The following is a 12,575-nucleotide window of genomic DNA, read 5'->3' as shown; positions in this document are numbered from 1 at the left end:
ACAGTAATGGAACCGTTGTTAAGCATTATTTTGTCCAACTAGTCTCTACATTATGAATTTGATGTTTGTCTAAACTGCTAAGAAGCTGACAGCTCAGTTAGAACAGAAAGACATGCAGGCCATAATCACTAGACGCTCAAAAGAGTGTGTGTGAGGCTTATATTAACTGAATTGAAACACTGTCCATTAGTTGATTAATAAACAAGACATTCAAGTCAAAGTTTTAGGCATTTGCATTTGGAGCATGATGTAAATATGGACTATGAATGAACACATGCAATGTGGAAACACACAAATAGGTTTATTCTCAATACTCATAACAGTATCAGACACAATGATTTTACTGAGAGTGAAGATGACATGAACATATAGTTACTGTATGGCACTGAAGACAAAATACAGTATATTGCATTTACCTCTTCCACTAACTCTCTCTCCGATATTGGCCTCCATTGTTGTGCACACAACTCTTGACCTCAAGAGACTTTAAGATGATGGTTTGGATTGTTTGAAATGGGGCTGAGGTTCTTATCCAGTCAGTGTATAACCTCCAGAAGACAGCGGTCGGCACGACCCCAGTTAGTAGGAGAGACAGGAGTACCAGCACAGCAGCAAAACCTAATCCAGCAGCAATCCACCCAATGAAGGCCCACCTGAAAAAAATCGTTATATTTAGCATTAAATAATGTACACTTAAACTGATATAGCTTTTTTGGGTGAATAAATAAAAATAATAAATGTTGCTTCTGCCCACGTCCTCAGCAGTACATGGCTATGCTCCTATATGTTTCTCCACTGGTCTACTGTAGGTAATACACTGATTATGTACCACACACTACCCCACTTCAAAAGACCAGAACTATCCCCTTAAAGAGCCTGTGACACCATCCCAACAACTGTTGTGCAATGAAATATTGGGCTACTAGTAATCTCGAACAGTCAGTTTAAAAAAGAAAAAGCGATACCGTTCCGTTAAATATCAATAATTTCGAACATCGCAGGGAAATTCCTTCACTCATTTTGAAGTTTTGGGGGAAGCCGGAAGTGACGTCAATGCGGGAACGCTTCGAGAGCCAAACACGGACAAAGTGTGTTGTCATGCGTAGAAATGGTGAATTACTGAGATTAGGCACGTTAATAACGTTTTAATGAAGTTGACGACAGTATATTCATATTTGTCAGTGCTTTCATGTCAATTCGGCGACATAAACATAAATGATCGTGGTGAAGATGATGATTACATTAGGATTAAAAATCGGGAGTGAGAGCTGCTGAATTTCCTCCCGTCGGATGTGATATAAAAACAAATCGATTATTTTTGTGGTTGTAAACTCAAGTGGATGAAACTACATTTATTAGTGCTTTCATGTCAATTCGGCGAACATATGATACATTAAATGATCGTGAGGATGATGATTAAAAATCGTTTGTTTGAGCCGGTCTGCATTTCCTGATGAGAAAACAAACCGATGCTTTTTGTAGTTGTAGTACACCAACAACATGGATTAAACGTGTGGTTTTTTTACCACAATGTTGGGGAAATTAATGGATAAAATGCACGGATTATTATTATTATTCCCACTCCGATCGGGACACTAGGTCCACCGTTTCCCCGCAGCGAGGCTCCCCCCGTTTACAATTTACGTGGGCTGGGTGCAGTGGCGGACTGGCCATCGGGACGAATCCCGATGGGCCGGTACCGAAGTGGGCCGGTCGGATAAGTAACTAGCACATCCCCCATAGGCGGCGCGTGAGGCTCAGGTTTGAGAAGGCTAAATAACTTCTTTTACCTGACGCTGTCCGCCTCCGGCGTCTATAGAAAAGAGATCCACTCAGTGTGCGGAGTTTAAATCTCTCAAGTCATATTACAGGATAAAGAAAATACAGTTTAAACTGCCGTATGCAGAGAAGACGCCGACGTGTCGCACTTATCATTCATATTACATCATCAATCAGATCATCGATCATATAATATCATAATATATCATATATTTCCTTATCTGAGTCAGCTTCTCCAGCCTCATCTGGCCGTGCAACACTCACAGTGTCACAGACTGGATGCAGAAGTATTATTTAACACATTATGTTGACGAAACACTCGAGACAAATGTAATTAAAGTCAGATCCACTCGTGTCTTAGACGTGAACGCGCTCTCAGCTGGAGAGAGAAACCCTGGCTTGATTTACCGAGTTGATAACCAGCGTCGTAGGACCGCTTAGCGAGATCTCGTTTGTTAGTTTGTTGTTGTTAGTTTGTTTGTTACTCAAACATATCATGGGTCTGTTGAACTGGCTTCGTAGTACAGGGCACAGGTGGCGAGCAGCGCTGAGGTCAAAGACACAGACATTATACATTATATTTGTATTTTACCAGGATGCAGTGACACAAATATTTACATATTTACATTTACTATCTACAGCACCCTGACATCCCCCGCTCCCCCCGTTGACAGCTTACTAGCGGTACCGAAGTGGGCCGGTCGAGAGTCCCGGGATGATTTTTAGTCCCATTCCACCACTGGCTACATGACCATATGATCGCCCATATTGACGTGCCTAATTCCTAAACTTCTAACAGATACAACATAAACCGATCCTTCAGCCTCATATGAGCTCTCAGACACGTTCAACATTAACCTGTCATCGCTGTCTGAGCTTGCTGCTGTGTGCACCGTCGTGCGTTTACATCTGACTGTATATATATAAAGGTTTACATGCAGATGCTGGGATCCTGGACGGTGCAGCTGGAGCGCTGTGCCCGCAATGACGTCACCCATCATTTGGCGGGACTTGAAGAATCCGCGAGAAGATCCATAAAATTGTCAACATTGAAGGCAGATTAATGGTTATCAAAGTACACATATCCAAAATCAGTTCAGTAACGGTTTTCAATGGGACAATATGTACTCAAATTGATGGGTTTGGATGATGGGGGGAAACCGTGTCACAGGCTCTTTAAGGGCAGCTGTTGATGTTCACAACAACAAAAAACGCATGCAGATGTTTGTAGTCTGTAGCCAGCCAGTGGTAGATCTGGCCGTGGTGGAGCATGTTGGTGGACCATGGTGTTTGAGCATGGTGGTGGGCAGCAGTGTGACTTCTAGCTGTCATGGTGATGTTCATATGACAAGGGACTGCCAGCTTGAACTTTACCGAGAGCAGAGTCCACTAGTGGCACCTCACAGGGATACCTATGGTGCAGAAGCAGCGGTGAAGTCCTTGTAGATCCCTGGCACTTTGAGGGTAGACAGATCCAGCAGCTCTCAGCTCTCAGAGACATCAACACATCAACTATTCTGTGTGCATAGCTTACTTTCACATAACTACTAATCTCTCACTTTACTCTCTCTGACATTGTTCTCTGCTTTGGATTTGTGGACATCCCAGCCATGTTCTCTTCCGGGCCTGGTTTTACACACTGTGGGTTTAAGCAAGATATAGAAATGATGAGACATGATGAGTGTGTAGTTTTAGCATTTGAATTACAATGACATTATTCTCAGACTTGCCATAGTTCTTGGTTTGTACCACTGCTGCTCTGCTCTGTACAGCTGAGTACTGGGGACCCACTGGGAGTCATGTGACTGGAGCAGGAGAGTAACACACGCCACACCTGCAGCCATGATGCTCCAGCTCAGTGGGGGTCGAGTCTTTCAGCCCCACCTGTAAGAAGAGAAACAAAATAAATACGTATTCAGTTTGCTTTGTATTATTTCTTTTATGGTAACATTTTGGTTTAATAACATTGTGCTATTTTAAGGAGTAAACAATAAGTCATATCTTTGTTCCTATATGACTTTGTTCTTTTCTATACTTACAACTTCTTATACTGATATGAATTGATTTACTTTTACACTATGAACGAAGAAAAATAACTCTTTAACAACAGAACAGGAACAAAACACAACTGTGACCTCTGTGCAGCACACACAGACCAGTCAGTCCATTTCTGGGGAGTAGCTACCTTGTGCTAGTTATATTAAAGTTGATGTTTTACTATTGGCTGTGTCTAACCTGTCTAAAATGAGCCAAATCCCCAGGAACATGTTGAACCAGACGGTAACTAAGATAGTAACACTTCATCCTGAACTCACTGTAATAATAATAATAATGGGTTCCATTTATAAAGCACTTCATATTCGATTTCAAATCCCGAAGTGCTACAAGTGGTGAGCATGAACAGTATAAATAAACATTACACAACACGGTAGAATTAATAAAAAAGCAATTAAAAAAAATAAAAGGGTGATAAAAAGGTCTAGGCAAAGGCTTTATTGAAGAGATGGGTTTTGAGGCCTTTTATAAAAGCCTCCACGGTCTGTGGTGCTCTCATTTGGTCGGGGAGAGCGTTCCACAGACTGGGAGCAGCCGAGCAGAAGGCCCGGTCTCCCATAGTACGGAGCTTAGTCCTGGGGGGTTTGAGGAAGTTGGAGTTGCTGGAACGGGTGGTCCGCAAGGAGGTATGGGGGGTGAGGAGTTCCTTGAGGTAGGGAGGGGCAGTTCCATGGACACACTGGTGGGTGAGGACGGAGACCTTGAATTCGATCCTCAGTTCCACGGGTAGCCAGTGTAGTGCTTTAAGGATGGGGGTGATGTGATCATATTTGCGCACCCTCTGTGGGGCCTGTCCTCATGGACCTGTAGCATAACACCCTGACACATACAAAAATACATAGTATGTTCATTAAGAATGCACATAATGTCCCTCCTCTGTCTTTCCATGTAGTCAAACTTGTTGAAGAAAAACAATAAGTTTAATGTTACAGAAATAAAAGCTTAACTAGAAAATGCATTTCCTGCAGAAAATGCGTGCGAATGCTGTAAACTGTGAACATTTATGGCTGAATTTAGCTGAAAATGCAGAAAAAGCTTAATATTTAAAAGAAAATGTTTAACAAATAAGGTATAAACAACAACATGTATAGCCTTGATGTCCTGAAATAGCTGAATAATGTAATAGTTGAATGGTTTCTGCAGCTGAAAATAGGCTGAAGGAGTTAAATATCAGATGTAAGTAGTAGTGAATGAATTTGTATTAAGATGAGAAAAGAAAGTAAAAAGGCTTGGGAAACTTTTGAACTAACTTGATGGTGACTGATCTGTCGCCATGGCAACGGCATTTGATGACATCCCATAATACCCTTAGATGTGTTAATGGCTGCATTGTTACCAAACCTGTGAAGTTTTGGGCCATTTCGAGTAATTTCACTGAAGTTATGAGAAAACCGTGTTTCATGGTGAGCATTGTGTTGCCATGGCAACGGCATTTGAAGAAATCTCAAAACTGTCCTGGAGATGTCTTCACGGCTGGACTGTTAGCACACATGTGAAGTTTGAGCACTCTTTGAACATCATATTTTATGGCGAGGGATGCGTTTCCATGGAAACGGCATATGGTGAGATCTCAGATTTGGCGTAGAGCTGTTGAGGCATGGACCGGTGATATACAAGTGAAGATTGGGGGAAGATGTCAAGGAAGTTGAGTATCTGAAGTGTAATTTTTGTGTAGTTTTGGGATAATAATGTGGCCTTTTTGGCAGTTTAACTAAAGGTGTGCGGCTGTTACGGTGAGGAAATATATGCCTGAAATTACAATGGGCTTCAATGGAGGAATGTTGAACGTTTTTGTCACTTCATGCCCTTAAGAGGCATTTTGTTTAATATATTTTCTTATTTTTTATCTTTTTTCAACCTAGGAGAGGTTTTCCTACGTTTTCCATGAAAAAATATGTCTGAGCAGTGTAGGGTTTGGGAATTATGGCAAGTTTAAAAAAATATTGGGGGAGAACTTCGAGCTGTCCTGCACTCTGTTTTGAGATCAAAGCACTCTAGACTTAACGAGCTGCTCCATCCACTCTAATGTAACAATCTGAAAAAGGCCTCTCTGCTAACCTCCAAACTAATTCCAATATCTCAAAAAAGTTGAAAAGATATCAAAAGTAAAAGTCAAGTTTGAATAGCTGAAGGTCTTGTGGTCATTTGAAAGTTGGAATGAAGGGTCTGGCTGAAATTATGTGGAAGGAGATGCATTTGGCGCAAAGTGTAGGAAAACAGGATTTGAAGGCATCTCCCATTGACTTCAATGTTAAAAAAATAGTATAAAAGCTGAATATTTCAAAAAGTATGAATTATTTTTGAAAAAGTTGGAGGTTTCTTATCAATTGCTGAAAAGGCTGAATAGTTTAATATTTGAATGGTTTCTGTAGCTGAAAGTAAGCTGATGTTATGGAGAGCTAAAGTAATGGCTGATTTGAAGGCTCTTCCCATTGACTTCAATGTAAAAAAAAGAGTTTAAAAAGCTGAATATTTCAAAACGTATGAAATATTTTGAAAAAGTTGAAGGTTTCTCATCGATTCCTGAACAGGCTGAATAGTTTAATATTTGAATGGTTTCTGTAGCTGAAAATAAGCTGAAGTTATGGAGAGCTAAAGTATTGGCTGAAATAAGTTTAAGTTTAAGGGGAAGAACTAGAAAATGCATTTCCTGCAGAAAATGCGTGCGAATGCTGTTAACTGTGAACATTTATGGCTGAATTTAGCTGAAAATGCAGAAAAAGCTGAATGTGTTATTAATTGAATGGTAGCTGCTTTTAGTTAAACAAATGCAGAAAAAGCTTAATATTTAAAAGAAAATGTTTAAAAAATGTATAAACAACAACATGTATAGCCTTGATGTCCTGAAATAGCTGAATAATGTAATAGTTGAATGGGTTCTGCAGCTGAAAATAGGCTGAAGGAGTTAAATATCAGATGTAAGTAGTAGTGAATGAATTTGTATTAAGATGAGAAAAGAAAGTAAAAAGGCTTGGGAGACTTTTGAACTAACTTGATGGTGAATGATCTGTCGCCATGGCAACGGCATTTGATGACATCCCATAATACTCTTAGATGTGTTGATGGCTGCATTGTTACCAAACCTGTGAAGTTTTGGGCCATTTCGAGTAATTTCACTGAAGTTATGAGAAAACCGTGTTTCATGGTGAGCATTGTGTTGCCATGGCAACGGCATTTGAAGAAATCTCAAAACTGTCCTGGAGATGTCTTCACAGCTGGACTGTTAGTACACATGTGAAGTTTGAGCACTCTTTGAACATTTGCATAGGAGTTATAGTGACATCATATTTTATGGCGAGGGATGCGTTTCCATGGAAACGGCATATGGTGAGATCTCAGATTTGGCGTAGAGCTGTTGAGGCATGGACCGGTGATATACAAGTGAAGATTGTGGGACGATGTCAAGGAAGTTGAGTTTCTGAAGTGTAATTTTTGTGTAGTTTCGGGTTAATAATGTGGCCTTTTTGGCAGTTTAACTAAAGGTGTGCGGCTGATACCGTGAGGAAATATCTGCCTGAAATTACAATGGGCTTCAATGGAGGAATGTTGAACATTTTTGTCACTTCATGCCCTCAAGAGGCATTTTTTTTTTTTTTTTTTTTCAACCTAGGAGAGGTTTTCCTACGTGTTCCATGACAACATATGTCTGAGCAGTGTAGGGTTTGGGAATTATGGCAAGTTTAAAACACTTTTGGGGGAGAATTTTGAGCTGTCCTGCACACACACACACACACACACACACACACACACACACACACACACACACACACACACACACACACACAACACACACACACACACACACACACACACACACACACACACACACACACACACACACACACACACACTCTCTCTCTCACACGCAGACACACACTCTCTCTCTCACACACACACACACACACACACACACACACACACACACACACACACACACACACACACACACACACACACACACACACAGACACACACTCTCAAATACAGACACACACACAATCTCTCTCACACACACCACACACACACACACACACACACACACACACACACACACACACACCACACACACACACACACACACTCTCAACACACACACACACACACACACACACACCACACACACACACACACACACACACACACACACACACACCACACACACACACACACACACACACACACACACACACACACACACACACACACACACACACACACACACACACACACACACACACACACACACACACACACACACACACACACACACACACACACACACACACACACAACTCTCTCTCTCTCTCTCTCTCTCGCCATAGTTTTTGAACGGGTGTCAAAATGGTCAGATATAATGTACAAGTCAATGCATTCTTATGGGACGCAGTGCTGCAGTTGGTTGTCTTTGATCTCTGGACACACACACAGGTGTGCTGAGTAGGTGCTCAGGAACAGAAACAAACACTGACAGACTGGACTTTAACAGACTGTCTCAGCCTATTATGTTCTGTCTGATGGAGACTTAATACAGACTTCAACAGGTTCCACATATTTTATACATTATTGGTGACGTATGGTTTTAGTCAAAAAGTTTGCAGTTAAAATATTCTTCTGCTTTCCCAAGCCTTTTTACTTTCTTTTCTCATCTTAATACAAATGCATTCACTACTACTTACATCTGATATTTAACTCCTTCAGCCTACTTTCAGCTGCAGAAACCATTCAACTATTACATTATTCAGCTATGTCAGGACATCAAGGCTATAGGCTACATGTTGTTGTTTATACCTTTTTTTAAACATTTTCTTTTAAATATTAAGCTTTTTCTGCATTTTTGTAGCTAAGAGCAGCTACCATTCAGCTAATAACACATTCAGCTTTTTCTGCATTTTCAGCTAAATTCAGCCATAAATGTTCACAGTTTACAGCATTCGCATGCATTATCTGCAAGAAATGCATTTTCTAGTTAAGAAAGTTGTTGGACAATCAACTTTATGTAAAGTCTGAAAAATGTGAGTTCCACGTCAGTTCCACTTAATTTCTGGGTTTCATCCTGGGTCCTGACCAGATAATGATGGATCCTGCTAAAGTGAGCGCTGTGGCTGAATGGCCCACACCCTCTTCCAGGAAAAAAGTCCAACAATTCCTTGGATTTGCAAACTTCTACAGAAAATGTGTTAGGAATTTTAGTTCTATCGCCGCACCTATGCATGTACTCACCTCTCCTTCTGTTCAGTTTGTGTGGACCCCACAGGCACTTCAGGCTTTCCAGAAGTTAAAAGAAGTTTTCACAACAGCTCCAATACTTACCATCCCGGATTCCCAACGGCAGTTCACGGTGGAGGTGGATGCCTCCAACGAGGGCATCGGGGCGGTCCTCTCACAGAGGGCAGAGAAAGACAGTAAGCTCCATCCGTGTGCCTACCTTTCCCGTAAGTTGTCTGCTGCTGAAAGAAACTATGATGTAGGCAATAGAGAATTATTATCCGTGAAGGTCGCACTGGATGAGTGGAGGCACTGGCTAGAAGGGGCAAAACAGCCATTTATTGTGTGGACAGACCACAAAAATGTGGAGTACATACGCAAGGCTAAGAGGTTAAACTCCAGACAGGCACGATGGACCTTATTCTTCAATAGGTTTAACTTGACTCTCTCCTACCGTCCTGGCTCACAGAACGCCAAACCAGACGCGTTATCCAGGCTTTTTGACCCAGAGGCTCTTTCCAAGGAGACCGAGTCCATTTTACCGCCCACTCAGGTGATAGGAGGGGTGACATGGCCAATTGAGACTAATGTAAATCAAGCTTTAGAGGGAAAAACCGTACCCAGTGGTGGCCCCCCTAACCACCTCTTTGTTCCCCATTTGTCCGCTCGGACGTGATTCACTGGGCTCACACATCTGTATTAACATGTCATCCAGGTATCAAACGAACTACTTTATGTACATGATAAAGCAAAGGTTTTGGTGGCCCACTAATGGAGAAGGAGGTTACTGAGTATGTGGCAGCCTGCACTAACTGTGCTCGGAATAAGACCTCTATCCAGTCTACTATGGGTCTACTGCAACCTTTGTCCATTCCAAGCCGCCCATTGTCTGACATCTCGCTGGATTTTGTCACTGGACTGCCGCCCTCTGCAGGTAACACCACCATATGCACTGTTGTTGACAGATTCACCAAAATGACTCACTTTATCCCCATGCCCAAATCTCCCTCTGCTAAAGAGACAGCAGAAGCGCTCTTGTCTCATGTTTTCAGGCTGCATGGATTTCCTCGAGATGTGGTGTCAGACCGTGGGCCGCAGTTCGTTTCCCAGTTTTGGAAGGAATTCTGCAGCCTGATAGGAGCCACTCCCAGCCTCACATCTGCTTACCACCCACAGGCTAATGGTCAATCAGAGAGGATCAACGAAGAACTGGAGACGTGTTTACGGTGTCTGGTGTCCCAGAATCCCACAACTTGGAGCAAGCAGCTGATATAATAATAGTTCCTTACATTTATTATAGCGCATTATCAATGACTCAAAGCACTTTACATATACACACATTGCACATCATACATGCAATGGTCAGAAACTGTGGACAATACCCACAGGAGCAAGTTCAGGTGAAGGGTCTTGCCCAAGGACCCACCGGCTTTACAGACCTTTCACCCCTTGATCTGATGATCATTGCACAGCGCACTGCGCCACACCGTCCATCTTCACGCCTCGAGGTCATCGAGGCACTTTTACAAGTACACATTGGTATTATACATGTACTGTGGACAATACCCACAAGAGCAAATCCGGGTGAAGTGTCTTGCCCAAGGACACAACGGCCTGACGCAGTGGCGGCCGGAGCGGGTTTCGAACTGGAGTTCCCCAGCACTCCCCCTTGATCTGATGATCGGATGCACAGACCACTGCGCCACCCGTCCTGATATGGGTGGAGTATGCCCACAACACCCAACCTACATCTGCCACGGGTCTCTCCTCTTTTCACTGCGCCTATGGTTACCAACCTCCTCTGTTTCCAGAAGTAGAGAAGGAAGTGACTGTACTGTCAGCACATGCCCTGGTGAGGGTGTCGCAGAGTCTGGGCAGGAGTTCGCCAGGTTCTCCTGAAGAGGGCTGCTCGCATGAAAAAGACAGCAGATCGACATCGTCGTCCGGCACCTGCCTACAAACCCAGGCAGAAGGTTTGGCTATCTACAAGAGATGGCCTCCAGGAAGCTGGCTCCGAGGTTTATGGGTCCGTTTACCATAACGAAAGTTGTTAACCCGGTGGCTGTTCGCCTGCGCCTGCCCAGGTCCTTGAGAGTCCATCCTACCTTTCATGTTGCCAAAGTCTAACCGGTTCGGGAGAGTCGTTTGGTTCCTCCATCCAAGCCCCCTCCTCCACCCCGGATGTTAGACGGCGGTCTGATATATGACGTCAAGAAACTGCTGGCAGTCAGGAAGAGAGGACGCGGCCGACAGTTCCTTGTAGACTGGAAAGGATACGGTCCAGAACATCGGTCGTGGGTACCAGCAAGTTTTGTTGTGGATCAGAAACTGATAAAGGACTTTTTCAGACTTAATACACAGGACTCTGGGCCGTCCGGAGTCGGCCGTAGAGGGGGGGGGGTGTAATATTGTGTCTCGTCAGTTCTGTTAGTATTATTTCTCTGTGAGTCTATATTGTCAAGTCCGTGTCTGCCATTTCCTGTTTTACTTTGTCATTTCCCTTCTCATTTCAGGTAGTTCCACTCCTACCTTGCCTGTTTGTCCACTGACCTGATGACCTGCCCCGCCCTTATTGTTTGCACCTGTGGAGTCCCTTGCTTTTGTATATTCTGTGTGTTCCCTGTGCCAAGTGCCAGATTGTTTTTGAACCTTGTGAATGGATTACCTTGTTTCATCACCACAGTAAAACCTTTTTTTTTAATCATCTTTTGTCTGGAGTTGTGCATTTGGGTCCTATCAGTTGTTGTGTGCTCCAGTCGTAACAATGAGGGCACGAGATACGTTTTGCACAGATGGAAGGCTGACAGGCAGGTAGGCCATCCAGTTACTTTAGCCGGGCCGGCTCAAATGATTGGTCGTGCTTTTTAAAGTACTACGGCTTCCACAGATGACGTTTTTGCATGGATTTTTTGTCAAAGCACTTCAGATATTCGTTGCTATCGGGATGTTAAGAGCATTCCATGGAATATAACAAGTGTTTCTGAAATAAATTACATACCTCACCTTTAATATTGAACTTAACTCATGTATTACTATTGACTGATTTTATTTTGAGTTTATTTAAAGCATCTGAGGGACCAGACCAAATAAAAAAACACTTTCTTTGTTTGAAGGCTTTCAATGGGCGAGTCAGCTTGGACGATGAGGAGGAAGAGGAGTTGTAATATCTCTTGTAATACAGTGATAATATGTAATATAACTTCCCTCCACAGGCCCCAGACCACCAATGGACCTCAGTTAAACATTTTCCCTGTCAGAGCAGACCTTAGGCTTTGAGTTCATACAGGAGACGGGTCAGTTAGCTAAAGCTAAAGCTAATATGACATTTTGACAACTTCAACACAAGTAGAATTCCTGCATTCCAAACTTCTAGGTCAAGTATTCTCATCAAAATGCACTTTATCATCACTGAAGTGCTCGTTGTGCAGTACAATGGTGTGTCAGTGCGCTACTGATGTAATCTGGAACGTTTCCAAAGCTGTTGTTCGAGTAGAAGTGTAAGGTTGCAATAAAAAAAAAAAAAGTCCAACTACAAC

Source organism: Pseudochaenichthys georgianus, chromosome 6 (genome assembly GCF_902827115.2).
Source record: "Pseudochaenichthys georgianus chromosome 6, fPseGeo1.2, whole genome shotgun sequence".
Classification (NCBI taxonomy): Eukaryota; Metazoa; Chordata; class Actinopteri; order Perciformes; family Channichthyidae; genus Pseudochaenichthys; species Pseudochaenichthys georgianus.
Note: the sequence above shows the minus strand (reverse complement) of the source record.